At 41.4% G+C, this 25,598-nt stretch overlaps 1 protein-coding gene across 3 annotated transcripts in view; it reads right to left on the bottom strand.

Moving 5' to 3' along the window:
• The window catches only part of FAF1 (Fas associated factor 1), a 245,287-nt gene that overhangs the window by 130,416 nt on the left and 89,273 nt on the right, over nt 1–25,598 (bottom strand). The window lies entirely within an intron of this gene.

Here is a 25,598-nt window from a genome sequence, read left to right as displayed (position 1 = left end):
CCCCTATTTATCCTTGCCTACAATTGCACATAAGTTTTACTTTTACTTCTACTTTGTCAGTAATATCTATGATATAAATAATTGTATATTTCAATATTCAACAATAATTAACTGTCCTTAATATCACATTTCAATCCCTAAACATTCCTATGTAGTATTCTATCCTATTTGATTATTTGGTTTTTGGTCTTTACTTAATATATATCATAAATTTATATATTACACTATTATCTTATACCAATAAATGTCCCTCAATTTTATCAATTATACAAGCATTCAATCCTAGTAATTAGTCTGTGTGTGTGTGTGTGTGTGTGTACATACATACATACATACATACATACATATATATACATATATATATATGTATCAGCTTATGTCATCAGAAATTTTCTTACATCAGATTTCAGGGTTCAGATTTACAGTCCACTAGGTGTCACCCTTTCCTCAGTCTCACTGTGAATATCCACAAAGCAAAGTTCTCTTTCCAATACAGTCCTCTATCTATTGTCTCTGGCACTGTTCCAAACTCCGAGGCAAATAAATGTCAAATACTTATAAATTCAATAAGCAGTAGAAGGAAGAGTGAGCAGAAAAAGAAAAGGAACTCAGTGTACCAACCCGACTGTTAAACAATCTCTCCTTTGAGCTTTCCAAATCTTTTCGGCAAATATTATTTTCCACTCCACTCCTGTTGTCTATGTCAGATTTTCGTTCTCACTGTGGCTAATTCATTTAGCCTCTTCCAGCTGTCCCTTCCGTCCCAGCGTCTCAGCGTATCTGCTCCAGTTCTTTTCGGCAAAATTGAGCTGCAAAAACAGCCTCTCTCCTGGTGCCTTCTTCTTTCCAGCTTACCCTCTCTGCCAGTTTCGCATTGCCTTCCTCTTTGGCTTGTCAGCAATAGTAACAAGTATCCGATTTCCACTGCTTCTCTGTCTATTCGCTTCCTTCTTATGCGGTCGCCATCATTCTGGTCCTAACCAAAAGGCAGGATAGTTCCTCATCCGTTTAGGGGGTTTCTCCTTTCCGCAGGAGGATTTGCCTTATCACCCCAGCGTCTACAGAATATCCCCCTTAATCTGTTGGCCCCTACAGGATCAACAGTGCTCAAAGGTGAGCCTAAACGAAGAAGTTAGAGTTAGAGGTTAGGAGAGCTTCCTTCCCTCCACTCTAAGCACAGTGACGTCACCACAGGAAGTTCTAGAAGTGATTTTTTTTTTAAGCAATCATTAAGACCTCTAATGAAAGCTAGAATCAAAATTTAGTTGTTTGCTTCCGTACCAGATGTTTTACAGACACATTCATCAAGTTTACTGTGAAACTACTTGGACATAAATGTACCTGGTGCATGTAGCAAATATAACATAAAAGGTACCATAAAAAGAAAATGGCCCTTTAGAAAAATAATTATTCAAATCTGTTTTCAAAGCGATCAGAAAGAAAAATACATTAATGTCAATATTCAGTAATTTTAGTCTAAAGATCCTACTAGTGAAATATAATATTTTGATTTTTTTCAAACAATTCTAAGAAAGTGTCAATGACAGGTAGACTGGGAAATACAATTCTAAAGAAAATAGTGACCTTACAGTGGAATGAAGTGGAATACTGGGGAATTACAGTGAAGTGAAGAAGATGAATTTACTTCTATGGACAGACTATTGTGTCATTTTTGTGTGTTTTTACCTGGGCAATAACATCACGTAGCCCTTGAAAGGGATATTAAAAGGAATCTGGCCCATTGGCTGAAAAAAAATACCTTTTCCTAATCTATGCTTGAGCCTCTGCTCCAATTTGTATTTCTTATATTACAACACCTATCCAATGAATTAAAAAATTAATTAACAAGCCTACAGTGGCATCCAAAACTAGCATACTATAGGACAGACTTAGAAAAGAGTCCATGGTTATTTACTGCTCCTAGTTGAAGCATTCGGTCACAATGAGTAGCGATGCCTGGCTGGCCTTCTCTATGCCAGGAAACTTTGTTGATGACAATATTTCTCTCTCATACTTTTATAACAGATTTTATCCCTTTTGCAAGATCTAAAAAAATCAAGCACATTGCTATTTTCATTTGTTCATTTGCCAATAATGTATGGGTATCAACTGTTATTTTAAAGTGGCCACTGATGAATAAAATCACTTTATTAGGTATACTCTAATATGAGAATTTATTAGGCATAATCTAATACTGGTTTTTCAACTTACCAAGAAGTTTGGTTCTTTTATTTATAGCCGGAATCACAATTATTTTATCCCACTACAGGTATTATTTGTCTAACAAATTGTTAACACTAGATGGTGAATGGTGATTGTCAAACTATTTAGCTCTCTCTAAAAAGAAAGTGATTCTTCTACTATAAGCATTCTTCTGACACAATTCTCTTTAGAAAGATAGATAGGACGCGGTTACAATAATTCCTACATTTTAATTCTTTTCAATGTAGAACTAATACCCTATTACCCCATGTACATTAGAACGGAGACTTTCTGATGTAACTTTTTACAGCCTTCTGATGGACATTTGCAGCTAATGAATCTCTATCAGTCTGGTAACCAACTGTTATAGTCACTAATCATTTTATATACACTAAGGTTTAATATTAGCATGTTAAATTTACATTCTGTTACATAAAATTTACATTTTATTCTTAAGTCATTGCTTATTAAGTAATCTTTCTCCCCACTCCTCTTAACATACACACACACTCTCTCCCCTTCTGTTTTAGAAAGTGATTCACCTGTTGAACTGAACTGTAGTTTAAGAAACCTTATGCATAATTGCTATTTTTAATGTGCTACAAGTTTCAAAGTTGTTTTTGTTGCAAAAGTTTAAAAAGTTATTTCAGTGTCATTTTGCATATAAAATGAAACTTTACCTGTTTAGTTTATAATATTACAGCAATATTTCTATTTTGCTCTCTCTCTCTCTCTCTCTCTCTCTCTCTCTCTCTCTCTCTCTCTCTCTCTCTCTCTCTCTCTCTCATACACACACACACACACACACACACACACACACACACACACACTGCATAGGGTAACCAAGAAAACCTTCAAGAGTTTACATTCTAGATTACAAACTAATAATTCCAGAATGGATGTTTTAACAAGTGTAAGATAACCTACAGAGAATAAAGATAAGCTTCCTAAACACTTAAGAATATCTTTTAAAAAAATATTTTCCATGTCAGGAGGCAACAGACATGACTATTATTATAACCTACATAAAAAGATTCAGGACTAAGATGTGTTTCCTAAAATGAGTGTTAGTATGTCCAGAAATAAAAGGCACTGAAAATAATTTCCCTATTTTATTTATTATCAAAATTATATTATTTTCATAATTAAGACACATACTATAAAGACAAGGAGTTTGCTTATCTAAGAAACCAATGTTAGTCATATAATAAAATCTACAAAAACAGCAAAAAGAATAAATACTGTTCTTCAACACCAATGAAGTAAAAATAACTAAATTCGGGAAACTGGATTCTTTACATTCTGTTCTAATTCCAAAACACAACACCACAGCATTATGAAATAAACAGTATTCTCCTTTTTCCATTCATTCGTCTGTAACTCCATTGATTTCAATAACATTCCTTTGCTATTCTAAGCCTGAAAGGCATTTCTACTTAGAGTGTTATGTTGGTATAAAGCACAATGCCAGACTGATGTGCTGAACTAAAGTGATCAAAGTTTGAGTAATGTTAGCCAACGCACAAGTATTATTCAACCAGAATGACATCTGTTGAGCAGCTTGTTGCAAAATACACTAGTTGTTAGAGACAGGCCTCAGCTGGGAAGTAGCAGGTAAAATGTATTTAGGCATGCACTGTGTTTAGTTAAACAAAAGGCTGAGGTTATATTCACAAATGCCTTCTGAAAAGATGCCAAAGCCAGTCCTTTTTGACCTATAGTATTTTTTTTAAGTTGCTCTCTGATAATGTATCAACTAGCCTATTTTTAAAAAAAGACTATAAATATAATGTTTTAAAATCCTATGCACAGAGGATTCTATGTTGAGAATATTTTATGTAAAATGAAGACATTTCATATGTCCTTATACAATCAGGGCTTAGCATAAAAGTGGAAGAATTTAGAGAACTTAGGTTTACAGACTGACATGGCAGTTTCTTGTGGTAAATATTTTGAAACAGTGGCAGCAACAATGGACCTTCAGCTATTCCTCCTAAGTATCCCAAACAGACACATAAGCCAACACCATGGTGGTAACAATATTTGCTTATTGTTGAACTCTTGAAAGTTGGATGTCTCAGCTGATTGTCTTTTTGCAAAACAGACAGAAATCTGATTAATTTAAATAAGGGGGGAAATTAAGCTTGTTTTCAACATTTCCATATTCAAAATTAAGAAAATACATCATTTGCTCTTCCTTCATTCTATGTAACAGCCATCCATATGTCATGGGGAGGCCCATATTGATCTCCGTTATCCATTATGACTTTGGTCAAGCAATATTTTTTTTTTTAGTGAAACAGAGAATGCACGGGCTAGGATAACAGCATATTGTACCTCTATGCCACATAGTGGCATAGAGGTACAATACAGACCAATTTTTTAGCCTTTTGGCCAGTGTATCAAAAAGCAACAAAGTAGTATTCCAGGTAGCTATGATTTCTAATGTAGAGATTATAGTACTTGCAAACCAACCTATACACACTCAGGATAAAACGTGCATTTCAGAAATGAAAATATAGCTAATGCACCAATTCTGCTATATGGTTCTCATAAGCAAATGAAAAAGCAATCAGCAAAAAAGAGGGGCTTCAGATCTTGAGCCCCTTTTTATGAACAGTATTTACCCTAATCTTGTAATTGCTGATCAATCCTAACAACCCAGTTCTTATATTTCAAAGATTGAGAGAATGCAGTATTTTTCACATGTGCATTCAGAATAGTAAAAGAACAATCTTCATTTTTAGCCTATACATCTTCAATCCAAAGGCCTCTTATTTTGAACAGATTCCATATTAAATATTTGTTCCCTGTAATACACCTTGAATTGGCAAATGTAAAAATTCATCAGCCTCAGTTCCACTTATTTACTTCTTATTTATCATTTTATATGACCTAATATATGGCAATTGCATTTCATACACAAAAAACTGTTAGGAATGAATATAGATTGGTAGTGAAATATATTGCAACATTTCATTCAGAAATATATATTTGAACAGCTACGTAGGATAAAATAAATGACTCAGGACATAGCAAAATGGCTGCTAATAAATATTATCAAAAGATAATCTGCTTTGTGAGATAGGCAATATATTAAAAAACATCACATCAGGAACTCACGTTCTATAGCTTCTTCTTCCTACATGAAAAGTATTGATTTTAAAACAAAATCAAAATATGTTCTCTATTTTGTAGATGTGGCATTATTATAACATTACTCTCAGCAGACTAACATGATTTGTGCAGCAATGTATAACTGAATGCTGTTTTTTAAATATCACATGCCCTGCCCCCAAAGGTTTGTTGTTTAAGGGCACATGCAGAAGCATTGGAAAACAAACAGATCAATAGAACAGACAAATGGAGTGATGAAGGGTCATTTGTGCAGGATTGTATTACAGAACAGATAGGCTGCACAAATCCTCCTTTTTTAAAGATGAGGAAGATAAAAACAAAACATTAGACTGTGAGTTAATCAAGAGGCTGCAGCCCTAAATTTATTTATTTGGAAGTAAATCCATTGTACATAGTGAATAATATGTTCAGGACTGAACTCCATAATTTAAAAGGAAACTACTGAAAGCGTCAAGACTCATTAAAGACCAAAAAGTGCTCTCAAACAATTTTAAAGGGAAGATCCTGTTTAAAATCATATACAAACCTTAATCCACATTGTATATTATTTGATGATAATATAACTGGCATCTTAATAATATAATTGGCATTTTTTCTGAAAGAATGAAGCTTTCATTCTTCCTTAAGCCTTCTCTTTCCTTGCCTGTTTCTATGCAATTTGCAATTTTAATAGATTTGTATGCTGCCCAATCCCGAAGGACTCCGGGCGGCTTACATAAAAACAGTTTAAAAGCATTTTAAAAAGTTAAAATACAAAACAAAGATGAATTAAAGGAGGGCACAACATACACTCGATCTTAATGGGGCTGAAGATCAGTCTAGATCAACAGCCCCAGGCCTGCCGGAACAGCCAGGTCTTAACAGACTTACGGAAGGCCAAGAGAGTGGGGAGGGTCGGGATCTCAGGGGGTAGATCATTCAAAAGGGCCGGGGCAGCTACAGAGAAGGCTCTCCCCTGCGGACCTGCCAGACGGCACTGCGCAGTCGATGGTACTCGGAGGAGGCCTGCCCTGTGCGATCTTATTGGTCGCTGGGAGGTATGTTGCAGGAGGCGATCATGGAGATAACCAGGTCCTAGGCCATGTAGGGCTTTAAAGGTAAATGAGGTCTTCCCCACCCCCTGCTCCTCCTTTTCCCTTCAAAATTCATTTGGTGAAAATCAAGAAAATAAGAAATGCAATCGAAGAATCTAAACATATATGAAAGAGCCATTATTTGAGAATTGATTTGGAAGTCAGTTAGAAATATACATTCCAGAGTGCCTGTTGCAGATGAAACGTAACCTAGCCTTTTCCTTTCCTTAATATCTAACGTAACATCATCTAGTTTTTAAGCTCTTCATAGAGGTTTTTTATTTTATTTTATGATCCCTGATCATGACTTCACACAAGAATGTTTCTGAAAAATGCTGAAAAAAACATTTTGAAGTAAGGATATATTATTAATGAAAGAAGGGACTCTTTAAATGTGAGTATTGAATTTCTTAATTGTATTTTCAGAAGCATTTGGAAGAGAACTGCTTCTGACAAGTTCCTCTGCCCAGAATGTCCTTTGCCTGTGATGTAAGATATAAGAATCATGAAAACTATCCCTGAAGCTGCTATTTGCTGAGAGACAGACAGAGAGACAGACAGGAAGGAGGAGAGAGAAGAGAGAGAACCGTAACATTTTTTGTACCAATTTTCTCATATATTATAGTATAGGTAAATTCTTTAAATGGAGCCTCCTTAAAAATGGAGCCTTCGAAAGAATTGTGACAATAACTGAGAATAGCATCTGCTTGCAGAATGGCACAAGCCAACCACACGGCTGTTCTGAAGGAAAGCTGAGCCTCGCATTGTCTGGGCAGCTCTGTCAGAAACTATAGAAAACTGAAAAGTTGAGTGCTGCTGGGCCCTGGAGCTGGCTGAGAAGCAGGCCGAGTCTTGAAAGTTGCAACATCTTTGCACACACCAGTAGCTTCTGAAACACACTGAGGCTCCCTTGAGTGGCTGAGTGGCTGGGTCAGGAGCAGGTAGAAGACTTAAGAGCCAAGGTGGCGCAGTGGTTAAATGCAGCACTGCAGGCTACTGCTAGATCAGCAGGTCAGCGGTTCAAATCTCACCGGCTCAGGGTTGACTCAGCCTTCCATCCTTCCGAGGTGGGTAAAATGAGGACCCAGATTGTTGGGGGCAATATGCTGACTCTCTGTAAACCGCTTAGAGAGGCCTGAAAGGCCTATGAAGCGGTATATAAGTCTACTGCTATTGCTATTGCTATTACAGGAACTGTGAGGGAAAGCAGGCCCAAGGCCCATGGGGAGAAGCAAAGAATGGACCCAGGGTTTTCACTAGGCCAGCCCTACATCCTGAGGCATCACTTGATTTGCTTAATGATTTGCATGATTGCTTAACAACTGCCCCGGGGAGAGCAGTTTCAGGAGTCATTAAGGGAGGTGATCATGTGGGTTTGTGTCATAACTTGTGATGGTAATGGCAGGCTCCATTGCAGTAGGACTATCTGTATGTGTTTTGTCTCCATGATACATTTTAATAACAATTTATATATATACCCTAGTAGGTGTCTTGATTCAAATTTTGCCATTTACCCTCCTTCTTTGTTAAGGTAGCTTTTTACCACATACATTTTTATTTTTCATAACTACGTAGAATTGTGAATATTTTAATTTTTATTATAAGTTGACATGAGTTGGTATGGATTTGATGATATTAAAAATTAAAAAATAGTTGGGCTGAATGCCCAAGTAGCTATAAAACTCTAAGGCATTGGATTAAAGACATATAATAAAAATGTTATAGTTCACAAGTTCATTATAAACTTTTAACATATTCTGGTCATGAATAAATTAGTTTCTCCATAAAAGAGGATAAGAAGCAATTGATGAATCTATTCCCTCACCTATTTCCCACAGGAGCAAGCTGTCCACAAGAAGCATTTTGAGGAAAATATATTTCCACTGTTGGTGCCCACAACTATTATTTCACTGTATTATAGATGATAGATAATAGCCTTTATCTGTAGCAAAAATTATAAAACAGAATTAATGATCAATAATTGAAGTACAGTTCCACAAAGGAAAAGGAGGATTGCTTAACAGAGACAGAAAGTACAATTAGTTCTTATAGTGCTACCACCAATATTCATTGAGTGCAACAGAGTAGAGTGATTAATATAAAACTGAAATGAGAACAAATGGCACAATTTTTAATGTTGAGTATGGATAATATTTTTGGAGACACTTAGTTGTTTGTCACATGTTTGGAAGATCCAGACACTTTGGCAGAAACGGTGACATTTTCCAGCTTGACAAGCTATGGGCCTGGAGTTTGGTATAAGCCTTCAGAGCATATTCCTTTATCAATAGGCTTTCAAACTGTGTTTATTTGGCTGCAATACTGATAACGCAAGAGTTGCTGGATATTATAAGTCTCTGGGGTCAGGAAGTGAAGAGGACATGAAACCCAATTTTAGATAATAAATAAAAATCCTGCCATAACAGAAGTATTTCAGAAAAATAAATAATAAAGTGAATGCATTGATTTCAACAATAATAAAGATTAACATTTTCAACATGAAAATGCCTAGGTCTGAAAACTAGAATGTTCTAACTCTGGCTCATCAATCTCAAACTTTTGCACGTTGATATAGAATATTAAAGCAGCAGTTACAACATTTGAGTAAATGTGATTTCTTCTTGTGATTGGATTTGAACGAAAACGGCTAGTACATGGACTGATATAATGTTTCTATTAAAGTTTACCAAATAAGTAATTGAAGTAGTGTTGAAATGGGGCAGGAAACTCAAATACTGGTGAACATGATGGTGAACAGGAATGATATTAATCACTTTAAAAAGGGAAAGAAGAACTACAGCATGAGCTTATTTCTGCTCAAGAGAGCTTCACACATAATTAAAAACTCACCATGGAGCAAAGTCCCATCTAGATTCAAAGATTTGGTTATAAATTTAAACAAGGCTAAAAATCTCAAACAATTTAGAAAGAATTGAAGATTATTCTATAAGAAAGACCTTGAATAATGTATATGATTGCAATGAGTATAGAGACTCTGCTGCCACAGAATTTGGTACTGTATTAAACGAAATTAAATATAATTAAATGGTTGCAGTTATTTCATTTAGAAATAGTTTCTATCTATTTGACAAAGAGAACCATGGGTCTAAAAAAACAGTGCCTCATATATAAGACAAACTTTTAGTGATGCACCAAAAATGAAAAATGGTATTCATATATATATATATATATATATATATATATATATATATATATATATATATATATATATATATAATGCCATATGTCAGACCTCTAAAGGTATTGTACCAAGTTCAAGACTCCCTCTGGGTGCACAAAACAGATCCTTTCACAAATGTGAAAATAAAACTTCAAGAAAAGTAATAGAGTATTTCTGATCTTAAAATATAAATCAACCCTGGAACAGAATGAATAGCAGGTTTGGAAAATGTGATCAAGAAATGGTCCAAACAAGCTCTTAGTCAACCTTTAATTACAAGTGTACAAATACTAGGAATTAAAGAAGACAACTGGTACTCAAACTGCTGGGCAGTTATAAGCGTCAAACAAAAAGTACTGATGATTCAAGTAACTTGGAGACTGTGCTCCAGATGGGCAGAATAAAGAATCAACAGGATGATCTGTCTGAATGAAAGAGAAGCACATGGTGAATCTTAACTACTTCATTGTTTTGGTCTCATCAGTAAAAGAAAGCAATGCAGTATGAGTAGTGCCTAGGGGATATACACTGACCAGTTGATATGCCTTAGAAATAGGAACATTTCAGAATTGTGTGGTTTCTTTTCTTCAAAAAAGGCTCTGAGCTGACCAATTTATAGGTTGATTGGATCAGGTTACATGGGTCAATTGCCTGGGTACTGATGTGGCAAAGAGGCATTTAAAGATATTGATCATACATTAGAAGCAGCTCCTCTTTAAGTTAATGAAGGAAGGAGGAACATAATTCTAATTTTGTCATTATAGAAAACGCATAAATAACAAGATTCTGTCTTTTCTATACTCCAGCAATTCTCCTTCTGCAAGAGTGCATCTATTACTCTGGGTTTTTTTTCACACAAACATGCCCATATAGGCATATAAATTACTTCCATTCATAAATCACAGTGGAAGTGAAGCTCTCATAGACCATTGACAAAACATGCTCATATACATTTCATATACACAAAATATTATAGCTGATAAATATTAATAAAAATATCACTTCTAATTTTCCTTCGATTTAATATTTCCATCTGCTTATAATAATTAATACTGCTTGCCAGATACTTAAGTTCCTCAAGATAACCAAAACTTACTTCCATTGCAACCAAGGAAAGCATAAAGAGTCTTTTATGTTTTCAGAGCTATAACAAACAGTATTGCAAGTTTGAAGAGTAAAGTCCATAACAAATTTACAAATATGTGTGATAGTGAATGTTAACATTCCAACATTATGCTGTTGTACTCACAAGCAGTCTTAGTATACAGAAAGAATTCTTTTAAAAATTTATTTCCATTTAACTACTCACTAACAAAGCTATTCCTTAGCTCATCTCTGCCATAACCTTCTCTATTCAGAAACATATGGGAAAAGACATTAAATAACTACTGCAAAGCATAGACTTCTAGTATTAGTGCTACACACTGCATATCCCTATTCTTTGTTCCAACTCCTCTATTTAATCTATCATTATGATTCAGTGACCCTACACTAAATTTAAAGCAGATCCTTCCTTCCTCCCATGCCTAAATGCACATACTTTTCTGGTTGTAGATGCCCTCAAGTATTATCTACTCTACAGGGTTTCTCTAATCTCACCTCTGAGCTATGCAGTGTTATACAATCAAGAAATTGCTGTGTACAACTTAACTATGGAGGTTTACACACAAAACAAAACTGAGATGTTTTATTAGAAATGTTTTTATTATATTCCAACATTTAAAACCCAAAACGCAACTACTTTTTAAAATATTTATGTACTTTCAATTTTTAAGGAATATACATACAGAATATAACCCAACTTTTATTACATTTTAAAGATTGTAAAGTACCCCATCCTAAATTTGTTGATCATATGTAAGCATGCAAATGCCTAATTACTAAAACAGTTTAGATTAAATACAAAGAACAATTGAAGGATGATTTGTGCTCAGATTATTGCAAATACATACACTCTGTCATTCCCTCATGCCCTTTACGTTGCACCAAAATCTGATCAATAAATTTCAGAGGATTTTAAACTATTGATTTGAAATTTCATTTGCTAATCTGTCTAGAGGGTATCCAATCAAGAAGCTGAAATATATATAAAAAAGAAACAATAGGAATGCAAGACCCAATGAAATCCAGGATTTGGTGGATTGTACCAGCCTTGCCTATTAACTCACAATGCTTCTGCATAACCCTTCTATTTGCTACCGAGTAAAAAAAATATATTGTTAAACATTTGGTAGGTTTCATATTCCAACAAACTATTCTTTCTTAAATCAATCAGTAAGAGCTATTTAACAAATTACCAAAATTTTGTTTAAATGGAATTCATACAAAGTGCATAAACAAATGTAGTATAATTATGTTATTGCTGACAACAATATTTTAAAATGTCACGTTATTAAGTTGGAAAATAGGTTTTATTTTTATTAAAAAGCTATACTGAAATAGCTAGGTTAAAATTCTTGCTCAAATATTAAGGAGGAAAAGATATACAAAAATGTAGATCAATCGAATGTAGACACATTCTATCAATATCATTTCTGTTTTGAAGCAGCTGTTCAATGTTTGCTATTTAAATGGTACAGAGATGGGGAGGAGGGAAAATCTACAGGCATAGGAGTGAGACATGAATTTGCCAATGTAACAGAACATTGTATCTTTCATCTGGGATGCTTTCCTATGAAATAAATGCATTGGTATTTGTGAACAGTCATTTGATGACCAAGATATATAAAAATAAAATGGCTTTCTGTCGTTATGGTCTCTTGTGACGAGCCGATAGACAGAGAAAAGAAGCAGTCTGCTTCCTCCCATATTTGGGCATACCAGGGGTTGTGACACTAAATACATACCTACTTCCCTGGCAGAGCTGATAAGGAATTGAATTGAATTGAATTTATTTATTTCTATGTCGCCCAATCCCGAAGGACTCCGGGCGGCTTACAAAAATAAAAAGAAATTAAGGGAACTTAAAAACAATAGGATACATGAAGTTAAAAAAGGAACGCAACAAACACCCAATCAGAAGGCCTGCCGGAAAAGCCAGGTTTTAATGGCTTTGCGAAAGGCCATGAGAGTGGGGAGGGCCCGGATCTCTGGGGGCAGCTCATTCCATATGGCCGGAGTGGCAACAGAGAAGGCCCTACTCCTAGGCACCACCAGCCAGCATTGTCCTGCTGAAGGCACCTGGAGAAGGCCCATCCTGTGCGATCTTATTGGTCTAAGGGAGGTATGTTGCAGAAGACAGTCTCGTAGGCACCCAGGTCCTAGGCCATGTAGGGCTTTAAAGGTGATAACCAGCACCTTGAATCGTGTTCGGAGACCAATGGGCAGCCAGTGCAGCTCGCGGAGGATAGATGTGATATGGGTGTACCTTGGCACACCCAATATTGCTCACGCGGCTGCATTCTGGACTAGTTGCAGTCGCCGAACACTTTTCAGGGGCAGCCCCAAGTAGAGCGTGTTACAGTAATCTAGTCTTGAGATGACAAGGGCATGAGTGACTGTCTGAAGTGCCTCCCGGTCCAAATAGGGCCGCAATTGGTGCACCAGGCAAACCTGGGCAAAGGCCCCCCTGGTCACAGCCGACAGATGGTGTTCCAAGGTCAGCTGTGGGTCCAGGAGGACCCCCAAATTGCGAACCCTCTCTGAGGGGGGCAAGTTTTCTCCCCCCAGGATTAAGGACTAGATGGACTGTCCTTAGGGGGCAACATCCACAGCCATTCGGTCTTGTCAGGATTGAGTGCGAGTTTGTTCACTCCCATCCAGACCCTAACAGCTTCCAGGCACTGGCACATCACTTCCACCACTTCACTGAGTTGGCACGGGGCGGACAGATACAGCTGAGTATCGTCCGCATACTGGTGGTATTTAATCCCATGCCAGTGGATGATCTCGCCCAGTGGCTTCATGTAGATGTTAAATAGGGGGAGGGACAGGACCGACCCCTGCGGCACCCCATAATTGAGGGGCCTAGGAGTCGACCTCTGTCCTCCGACCAACACCGACTGCGACCTGTCGGAGAGGTAAGAGGAGAACCACCGTAAAACCGTGCCTCCCACTTCCACCTCTCCCAGTCGCCGCAGAAGGATACCATGGTTGATGGTATCGAAGGCCGCTGAGAGGTCAAGGAGCACAAGGACAGAGGAATGGCCTCTGTCCCTGGCCCGCCAGAGATCATCCGTCAGTGCGACCAAAGCGGTTTCGGTGGAGTAACCAGGCCTGAAACCAGACTGAAAAGGGTCTAGATAATCTGCTTCATCCAAGGTCCGTCGGAGTTAGAGGGCCACCACCTTCTCAACAACCTTCCCTAAAAAGGGAGGTTGGAGACTGGACGATAGTTTTTAAAAATAGCTGGGTCCAGAGAAGGCTTCTTGAGGAGGGGTCTCACCACCGCCTCCTTAAGAGGACGTGGAAAGGATCCCTCCATCAAGGAGGCGTTCATAATTCTCTGGAGCCAGCCTTTGAGACCAGCCAGGAGGGACACGGATCCAGTAAACAGGTGGAGGCACTCATCGCTCCCATGGCCTTGTCCACTTCATCAGGGGTGGCAAGCTGGAACTCATTCCAGAAAGTCTGAGCAAGACCCTCCCTCGGCAACTCGGTTGGTTCTGTCCAAATGGAGTCCAGGTCTGTCGGAATCTGAGTGATTTTGTCCGACAGAAACTGAGCAAACTCCTCAGCTCGACCCTGCAAGGCATCACCCGTTTCCCCCCCATTCAGGAGGGAACAGGTTATCCTAAACAGGGTGGCTGGGCGCAATTCTGCGGACGCAATGAGAGCGGAAAAATGCGCACATTTTGCCGCCCGTATCACCACGAGATAAGTCCTAATAAAGGCTCTTAGCAGTGTTCGGTCGGATTCGGAGTTACTACCCCTCCAGAGTCGCTCTAGGCATCTCTTTTGGCGCTTCATCTCCCGGAGTTCCTCAGTAAATCAAGGAGCCCTCCTGGATCCACTGCTGCGGGGAGGGCGCATAGGCGCAATCCGATCCAGGGGCCCAGTCGCTGCTGTGTTCCAGGCAGCGACCAGGAACTCTGCCGGATTGTGGGCAAGAGAGTCAGGCATCTCCCCAAGCTCCTTCTGAAATCCCAACGGGTCCATCAGGTGTCTGGGGCGGAACCACCTAATCGGTTCCACCTCCCTGCGGTGGGGGAGTAGCTTCCAAAAATCAAGCCTCAACAGGTAGTGATCTGACCATGACAAATGACGAATGAGACTTCGTCGAAACGTCCCCAAGACACTTCCAATTTTACGCGGGAGAAAACCCGAACAACCAAAGACCTACATACTAACACCCGCGAAAACCTCAGAAAACAAACAAATATATATATATGTATATTTGTGTATATACATATATGTATGTATGTATGTATGTATGTATGTATGTATGTATGTATGTATATATATATATATATATATATATATATATATATATATATATATATATATATATGTCTGTATGTATATGTGTGTATATATATATATATATATATATATATATATATATATATATATATATATATATGTACGTACGTACGTACGTACGTACATATATATACATATATATACATATACATACATACATACATACATACATACACACACACACACACACACACACACACACATATATATATATATAAGATTTTTTTACAACCCCTGGTAAGCCCCAATTATGGGAGGAAGCTAACTGCTTCCATCATCTGTCAATCGGCTCGTCACAAGAGTCCATCACGACAGAAACCCAATATTTTTACTGTTGCCTTTGTTATATTTGTGTTTTTTATTTGTGCTGATAAATAAATAAAGGGAGACTAGTATAGATCTATTTCAAGCTATTTAGCTCTCATCAGCTAGCCATACCCTTACTGGGATTTAAACCTGTGCTATATTACATACTAGGCAGACATCTTAGCCATTAGGCTACAGGCTCTTATCCGTTATCAGCGAAGCCAGGGTGAAAGGTATCTATTAGATTTTTTTACAACCCCTGGTAAGCCCCAATTATGGGAGGAAGCTAACTGCTTCCATCATCTGTCAATCGGCTCGTCACAAGAGTCTATCATGACAGAAACCCAATATTTTTACTGTTGCCTTTGTTACACAATATTTGTTACACAAATATAACAAAGGCAACACACACACACACACACAAACACACACACACATACATAGTATATATAGTATACATACTGTATATAGTGAGACCTTGCCGTACTACATATACTACATATATATGTAGTACTGTGCAAAAGGTGTGGAAAAATGCTGTAAACAAAGAATGCTTTCAGAAATATAAACAATGATTGTTTATTTTTGTCACTTTTCAAAATGCAAAGTGAGCGAACAAAAGAAAAATCTAAGTCAAATCAATATTTGGCGTGACCGCCTTCAAAACAGCAGCAATTCTTCTAGGTACACTTGCACACAGTTTTTGAAGGAACTCGGCTGGTAGATTGTTCCAAACATCTTGGAGAACTAAACACATCTTCTGTGGATGTAGGCTTTCTCACATCCTTCTGTCTCTTCATGTAATCCCAGACACACTCGATGATGTTGAGATCAGGGCTCTGTGGAGGCCATGCCATCATTTCTAGTACTTCTTGTTCTTCTTTACGTTGAAGATAGTTCTTAATGACTTTGGCTGTATGCTTGGGGTCGTTGTCCTGCTGCAGAATAAATTTGGGGCCAATCATACGCCTCCCTGATGGTATTGCATGATGGATAAGTATCTGCCTGTATTTCTCAGCATTGAGAACACCATTAATCCTGAACAAATCTCCAACTCCATTTGCAGAAATGCAGCCCCAAACGTTCAAAGAACTTCCACCATGTTTCACCGTTGCCTGCAGACACTCATTATTGTACCGCTCTCCAGCCCTTCAACAAACAAACTACCTTCTGCTATAGCCAAATATTTCAAATTTAGACTCATCAGTCCAGAGCACCTGCTGCCATTTTTCTGCACTCCAGTTCCTATGTTTTTGTGCATACTTTAGTCGCTTGGCCTTGTTCCCATATCGGAGGTATGGCTTTTTGGCTGCAACTCTTCCATGAAGACCACTTCTGGCCAGACTTCTCTGGACAGTAGATGGTTGTACCTGGCTCCCACTGGTTTCTGCCAGTTCTGAGATGATGGCACTGCTGGACATCTTCCGATTTCGACGAGTAATAAGCTTGATGTGTCTTTCATCTGCTGCACTAAGTTTTCTTGGCCAACCACTGCGTCTACGATCCTCAACGTTGCCCGTTTCTTTGTGCTTCTTCAAAAGAGCTTGAACAGCACATCTTGAAACCCCAGTCTGCTTTGAAATCTTTGCCTGGGAGAGACCTTGTTAATGCAGTATAACTACCTTGTGTCTTGTTGCTGGTTGTTCTTGTGTTCTGCGATGCGTGCATTTATTCTCCTGTTCGTTTGTCCTATGTATGTAAATGCACGTATCGCAGAACACAAGAACACAGTAAGAAAAAAAGAAAAAACTTCCTCTCTTTTCTAGCACCTTAAAACTACACGACATGAAATTAATTTTGAAGGAACCAGGTTAATCTCCAAAACTGAACACTTCAACAAGAGAATAATTATGGAAGCTATCGAAATAGAGAAACACCCTCACAACATGAACAACCGTGATGATACCTCCTGCCTACCAGACATCTGGAAACCAGCCCTAATCAACAAACGAGCCCCACTCACCACCCAGGCCGTTACAACATGAAAAGGACATTGGTCTTACCTGAACGTCTATTTTCTGATGGGAGGAGGGAATGGTCACACGTGGGTTTTATCACAGCCTGATTGGTCCAAGACTGAGAGGAAATCTATAAATACTGGTGCCTGTCCACTGTTAGCCCAGATTCTCAAACACGAACGGTACAACTGAAAAACAAGAAAACAACAACACAACAAACCCCGGGAAAACACCCCCCGGGCCCTCCCCTTGGCCCCAACTGACAGAACTCAGGGCGGGTTGTGACCATTCCCTCCTCCCATCAGAAAATAGACGTTCAGGTAAGACCAACGTCCTTTTTCCAGAGTGGGAGGAGGGAATGGTCACACGTGGGACATACCCAAGCTAAAGTCCCAGGGAGGGAGAACAGAAACTCTAGGGCCCAAGGGGAGCCTCAGCCGCCACCCCCTGTAGGACCCTACGACCGAAAGACGCGTCTGCAGACGCGAAAGCATCCAGACGATAGTGCCGGATGAATGAAGTTGGAGTGGCCCAGGTAGCCGCCCGGCAGATGTCTTCAAACGGGGCCCTCGTGGCCCACGCTGCCGAGGTCACCGTGCTCCTGGTAGAGTGCGCCGTGATGCCCGATGGAACCGGCCGCCCTGAGGCCACGTAGGCCTCTGAGATGGCCTGACGCAGCCAACGGCCGATGGTAGCCGAGGACACCCTCGAACCCAGAGCTCCAGGTAAGAAGGAGACAAACAAGGCCTCCGACTTGCGGAAATCCTTGGTCCGCCGGAGGTAGATCCACAGGGCACGGCGGACATCCAGTCGATGCCAAAGCTGCTCCCTGTCATTGGACGGACCCGGGCAGAAGTCGGGCAGGACGATCTCCTGAGCCCTGTGAAAGGGGGTATTTACTTTGGGGACAAATGCCGGGTCAAGGCGAAGGACCACTCTGTCCTGGTGAAAATGACAGAGGTCATCCTTAGAGGACAGGGCGCCCAGCTCGGATATACGCCGGGCGGAAGTGATGGCCACCAGGAAGACCACCTTCAGTGATAAGAAGCGCAAGTGCACCGAGCGGAGAGGTTCAAACGGAGCTCCCGTTAAGGCCTTGAGGACTAGAGGAAGGTCCCACATGGGAAATCTATGAACGGTGGGAGGCCTGAGATTTGCCACCCCCTTGAGGAACAGCTTGACCAGGGGAGACTGGGAAAGAGAAGAAGACCCCGCCCCCCCCCAAGACCAAGGACAGAGCCACCACTTGGCGTCGTAAGGTGTTTTGCGAGAGCCCGTCCTCCAGGCCCTTTTGAAGGAAATCCAAGACGTTGGGAATGGTGGCTCTGTCGGGAGAGATGCCCCTGGGGGAGCACCAGCGGACGAAGGCCGCCCAGGTGGAGTTATAAATGCGGGTCGTCGAGGAACGCCGGGCCGCCTCGATGGTGCGAATGACCCCGGAAGATAGATGAGCCCCCCTCAGAAGCCGCCGTTCAAGAGCCACATGGTCAGCTGGAGCCACTGAGGCTCTGGGTGAATCAAGGCCCCCTGCCGTAAGACCACCTCCCCCTGCGGAATCCTCCACGGGGGAGTCACCGACAGCTGAACCAGGTCCGCGAACCAGGGCCTCCTGGGCCAAAATGGGGCCACCAGAATGACCAAGGCCCCTTCCGTCACCACCTTCCTGACGGTCCCCGGGATGAGTGGAATGGGGGGAAAGGCATAGAGAAGGCCCGGGGGCCACCGGCTCCTGAGGGCATCTGTGCCCTCCGCCGAGCTGGATTGGAAACGGGTGAAGAAACGCGGGAGTTGGGTGTTCTCGGGAGACGCAAACAGGTCCACCTGGGGGGACCCGAACCGACGACAGATCTCCCGGAACAGCGACAGGTGGAGTTGCCACTCGCCGTTGTCCAGAGTCGCTCGACTGAGCCAGTCCGCCTGGATGTTGGAGAGTCCCGAGATGTGTTCCGCCACCAGAGACTGCAGGTGTTTCTCCGTCCATGACCCCAATCGCAGAGCCTCCAGCCAGAGAGCTCTCGAGTGGGTCCTGCCCTGACGATTGATGTGCGCCTTGGTGGCCACATTGTCTGTCAGGAGGAGAACGTGGCTCCCTTTCACTGAGGAGCGAAAGTGACTCAGGGCCAGACGCGCGGCCTTCAGCTCCAGCCAATTGATGTTGTGGCGGAGGTCCATGGCCGTCCATCTGCCCTGCGCCATCTGAGAGCCCACCAGGGCCCCCCACCCGAACAGACTCGCATACGTGGTGACGGTTACCCTGCTCGGCTCCCAGAACAAACACCCCCGCTGGATGGCCGGGGAGAGCCACCATGCCAGGGATGCACGGACTCCCGCCGAGATGCGGAGAGTCCGAAGGGAATTGCTCATTTGTCCCCTCTGATAGGGGATAAGCTCCCATTGAAGGGGCCGAAGATGGAGCCTGGCCCACAGAACAATCCCTATGCAAGAGACCATCTTGCCTAATAACTGCGACAGAGAGAGGATGGAAACGGAGCTCTTTGTGCGAATGCTCTCCGCCAGATGACGAAGGCTTACCTGCCTCTCCCGAGACAGACGCACCTCCCCCATCTTGGAATCTATGACTGTCCCCAGATGCAGAATGCGAGTGGAAGGAGTGAGATGGCTCTTTTCGAAGTTTACCGAGAACCCCAGGGCCTGGAGGCTCCGAATGATAAGCCGAAGATCTGAAACGGCCTGAGTCAGGGAGCCCGCCTGGAGCAAGACATCGTCAAAATAACATTGGAGGCGGACCGGGACCGCTCGCAGATGGGCCGCCAGAGCTGCCAGGACCTTTGTGAAGGTCCGCGGGGCCGAGGCCAGGCCGAAGGGAAGAGCCCTGTACTGGTAATGGTGGGACCCGTGGGAGAACCTCAAGAACCGGCGATGGGCGGGCAGGATGGGAATGTGAAGATAGGCCTCCGTGAGATCCACGGAGGCCAGGAAATCACCTTTTCTGATGCCCTGAAGTATGGACTTGAGCGATGACATTTTGAACCGCCTGTAGACCAGAAACCTGTTCAGGCGCTTGAGGTCTAGAATTGCTCTCCAACCCCCCGTGCTCTTCGGGACCTTGGAAGAGGGCTCCTCCAAAACAGTGGTATTCTCATCATCTGAGAATCCCATCTCCTGGGGTAACTCCCCCCCCCAGGAAGGAAGCCTCACTGATCATGGAAGGAGAAGAAGCCCGAAACTGAGCCCTGTTCAGCCCCCCATGTCTAGAGTAAAGGGAGCCTTTGTCCCGCTGGGCAATGCCCCGAGTGATGACAGCAGAAATAAGCCTTTTAATCCCTTCAGGGAGATTATCCAGATCCTCCACATCCCCATAAGTAGAAGCAGGGCCCTGAGGGGCCAACCTTTGGGGGGAACAGGGGCCTCTGGACGTGCCCTCCAGAGGATCCTCTATGGGGGATGGAGAACGCCCCCTCCTGGAGAAGGCCCGCGACCTACCAGGGGAGCTGCCTGAAGAAGCCGGGCTATAACCCCTAAGGGGTGACCTTGCAGAAATGGGCCTAAGAGGGGACCTGGATCTGTCCCTAGATAAAGGCTTGGAGGACTGGGCCTGCCTTTCTGCCCTGGCAAAGGTCTTTTCCAGCGCCCTGCCTCATCCCTAGTGGCAGATCTGGAGGGGCGCCTTGAAGAAAGGGATCTCTGAGGGGGAGCCCCCCCCTCCTGATCCAAGGCCTCCTCACTCCCAGTTGGGCCTGCTCCCTGCCCCTGGGGAATCTCCGCTCCCTTGTCCATGCCCCACTCACATGTCCAACGAAAAGGAGCAGGAATCGGCCTCCAAAGTCCCACCTGAGACCAGGGCCTGAAGCCTGTGGGGAGACCTAGGCTCAAGGCCTCTCACTAGGCCACGCTAGGCCTGTCGATAAAGGCAAGGCCTCACGCACGTGGCAGCCTCCAAAATGGCCGCCGGAACTCCGTGCGCGGGAGAAAAGGGCTGGAAATAATGCCAGCACCCCAGCCAGGTGCCGGCGTTGCTTTAAAATGAGCGGGGAGAGCCGCACGGCACACACACACACTCTCCTCACCCCCGCTCTGTCCCCACGGCAACACAATCAAAGGAGCCTGCAGCGAGGCCCCCTCCGGAGTGTTCAGCTGTAAGGCGGGCCGCTCGCGTGCTCCTCGAGGCTCCGAAGCCGCTTTTAGCGTTCCTGCTGCAAAACGGCTGCTTCTAAGTAGCCTGAAGGAGCTGCCACCCCCGCTCACTCGGGGGTCGGGCTGAAGCTCCTGGCCTGCGGGGGGGAGACTAGTGCCCCACTGGGCCCTCCCCCAGTCGCCCGAGGCAGAGATCTGTCCCTTGGGGCCGCAGCAGATCAATTTAGAATGTAAAAGGATTTAAAGTGCCCAATTAGCCAAATAGAATCAGATTGAATAGAAACTCACCCAAAAAGGGAAAATAACAAAGCAGAATCCTACCAAACTACTCTACAACTTGGACCAGACTGAGAGAGAATCTGGGCTAACAGTGGACAGGCACCAGTATTTATAGATTTCCTCTCAGTCTTGGACCAATCAGGCTGTGATAAAACCCACGTGTGACCATTCCCTCCTCCCACTCTGGAAAACAACAATGCACACACAGCCAGCACAAATCAGCATCAATCTACCAATCATGATACAACCACACAGCCAATCATTCCACTTACTGAAACAACGCCAGCACTCCACACATCCCCACCAAGATTTATAGAAAGATGGCAGCTCCAACCACACTTTAAGCCCAAAACCCAGCCTGAAGATGGCGAGTGATACCTCGCCGAAACGTTGCCAAGACAATGTCAATCTTACACGGGAAAAGACCCGAATACAACAAGACCAGCATACCTACAACCGTGAAAATCTACGAAAACACACACACACACGTTTGTGTGTGTGTGTGTGTGTGTGTGTGTGTGTATGTGTGACTTCTACCTATGTTTTGATTTTACGAAAATTTATACACAGGGATTTCATATTTTGGGTATACACTAGACAGCTCATGACCATCTTTCCTCTCTAGATTCCTAATGCACTGATGGTATTGCCTAGTTTGGTAATGAAATGTCTGCAAGAAAAGAACCAAGTTGAGAGAGGACCCCACAGTCCAAACCTGAACCACATTCTCTTATATTGGTGCCTTCAACAATAACAGTGTGTGTGTGTGTGTGTGTGTGTATATGTATATATTTCTTATTTTCTATAGAAAATGGTCATATATTTGCAAAATATAAAAGAATGAGATTGATTCATTGATTGTCTTACCCTAAGATTCATTGATCAGTGTTTTATTTTAGTTTATTATTATAAACTGCACAATTTATGATCCATTTGTTAATTTTATTATGAGCATTATCTTACAGCTGTATGTGATACAAAAATGTTTTAGGTGTTCTAGAAATGCTGAATGGGGATGCCGCAATTTAACAAGGAGCTGCGTTTTTTTCAGGTTTCTATGTGAGTCTGAAAAAAGACACAGTTCATTTAAGTAGTCAATTAATTACAGCAGCCGCATCCTCAATGGTAATACATCTGTTTTCAGGCTCTATTGAAACCTTTAAAAGATGTGTTTGCTTTGCATTCTGAAAATCTCTCTTGAATCATATATACACAGGTTTAATGTATATATTTCCAGTCTCATTTTTATTCTTTAATTTGTTACGCAGTTTCAAATGGCTGTACACTGAAACTCACCAGGTCTGTGTTATAACTGTATTAATATATTTTATTTATTTAGTGTCATTTGCTGATTGCATTTCTATCTCAATTTTGCTGAGATAGTCAAATTCTAAGAAGTCAAATCTGCTTCTGATGTCTTTCTTAATTTAAGAAACATAACAAATATTATCCCGTGAGGTAGTTGTGATAAATGGATCATCCAGTGAACTTCATTGGGAAGTGGAGACTCAATCTTGTCCAAGCTCAGCATTTTCACTAATAATTGAAATCACTCCTGACTATTTGCTCATCAGGACAGAAATTTTAAAAAACATACATTGTTTCTGAAATATTTTTCAGGCACAAGGTCTCAGTTTGACTTATCCAATTATTTTAGTCAACTCTTTACTTAAGGTTTTACATTAGGCCTTGTATTTATTTTTGGCATTTTTAAACCTAGCACTATTATTGTTTTATCAGATCTCCATATTTACCCCCTTTCCTGCTTATTAATATACTTTTTATATTTAACCCTATTTTATAAAGATCTGCATTCACTTTTTCAATATTAAATAAAAATGAAAAGAAGAACTGATTCAAAGCAGCTGCTATTATCATACTTGTATCACAGCAGCAAAGAGCATCAATGCGCTGACAAAATTCCATAAACACATACGAGTAGCTAGCTCACAAAGGCTGAGCAGTCATGAGTGCAGCCCACAAATCCACCCTGGCCAAGGGAGCACAACTGATGGAGGGGGAGAAACGATGGAGGACTAACACAGCCATCTGGAGCACAGAGACTCTCAGGCAAACATTAGGTTATAAAAGCGATAACAAAAGACTGGTATGCAATAAAAAACATAGACGTACAAACATGATGAATGTGTTCTGGACTTCTCTGCAAGGAGTTCATAATGCAGCATACACAGTGATACATGGAGTGCATCAACAGAGAAAAACAGCCACTGACATGAGCACAGGGGGCAACAGAAGCCTGGAGAACCAATTAGCTTAACATTGAAAGACTGAAGAAGCCTGAAGGTTAGTGACAGTGGGGTGTCGGTGGCTTTGAGGATGCTATAGACATTGGTATTCTGTGTTGTAGAGGAATTCTACACTCCCACAGTCCTAAACAATGAAATTCCATCCATAACATCACCACAAGCAGCTGCAACACTGAACACAACACTGTAGATGACTATTCCAATGCAGAAAAAAATCCCCAACCAATTGGATTTTAAAAGTTGAAGATGAAATCTTTCCAAACTTCCCTATCTCCATTGTCCAAATCTAGAGATTCAGATGTAGTTTTGGGCACAAATACATAATTAAGTAAAATGCAGCAAAACATGGAGATTTTTCTACATCCTTTTTTGTGTGTGCTTTGAAAATAATTCTCAAGTTCCTCATTCTGGCAAGTCTATGAACACTTTCAATTTCTGATTTTCTAAGATAATGCTGCCTATACTGACAATATTATTTCTTCCTGTCCCAATTATTTCTCTTTCCCTACACCTATATCTACATGATTATACATATACTAACTATGATTAAGCAAAAAGATTTCTTAATTTTATTATCCCAGCATTTCCAGAAAGCAATTGTAGGTGCAGATGTAACAAAATAGAAAACAGTCACTATTGCATTGGAAGAGAAAAGGCAACCGAAAAGATGAGGGATTGGAAGAGGAAAAAGGTGACTTTTTAATTCTTGTGTACTTTCATTATAAAACACATGTATGCTTTGTAAAAATATTTACTAATAATGGTTTGTGTGAAACCATCCATAAAATGATACCTGATTCTCAAGAGGATGGTTAACAGAATAAAGCCTCAACAATGACCCTTTCTTTGCCACCAATTTTAGTATTCCATTTTAGTATTCTATGAGTCTGGGCATTTCAATCTTAGGTGTTTGATTACCACTGTGCACTGTGGTGGATTCACCCTATGGACATGAAGAATGCTATGACCTCAAATTAAACCATATATTCTTTGTCTAACAGGCAAATATACCAGCAAATAAAAGGGATACTGTAATGGTATGTGGGAATGACCTTGGGAGACAGGAGGAAGAGCCGCAGACTACACAACAGTCAGACAAGCTGTAGCTGAGCCAAGAAGAAAGGAATGTGGTTATGATAAACCTCTCAGAAGGTACTCTTCCTAGTTTCATGGATTGTAAAGACAAGGGGGAAAAAAGATGTACTTTCAACTTGCAAGACTGATGTCATGATTAAGATATCCCCTGCCAAGGTAGCTAATCCTAACCCAACTGGTACTGACATATTTAACCAATCTAACCACCAGAGGGCCTTTACACTGGCTTGATATCATCATACAGGAAACTTCCATACCCAGAAAGAAAATGTCTGTGTGACTCTGGATGCAGAGAAAAACAGCATGTGCTTCTCTAGTGCCTGTATTTTAGAGACATTCACGCTAGCCTCATTTCACCATTTCTGTATAAATATCCAGAGCACACATGACAATTTTATATTATTTTTACAATTTTATGCTGGCCACTTTCTGCTCATAAGAACTTAAAATATGTCAGATGATGACCTGTGCCTCAAACTAGCCTTAATGAGTATTTAATACTTAGTTAAGTGTATGGAGTAGATTTAGTTCGCCTTACATAACTTTATGTCTTTTTTTGTATAAAATATTTTAACGCATCCTT

Source organism: Thamnophis sirtalis, unplaced genomic scaffold, assembly GCF_051295495.1.
Source record: "Thamnophis sirtalis isolate CommonGarterSnake01/CBP01778 unplaced genomic scaffold, rThaSir2_p1.2 scaffold_7, whole genome shotgun sequence".
NCBI classification, from domain to species: domain Eukaryota; kingdom Metazoa; phylum Chordata; class Lepidosauria; order Squamata; family Natricidae; genus Thamnophis; species Thamnophis sirtalis.
This window is presented reverse-complemented; position numbering and strand designations above follow the sequence as displayed.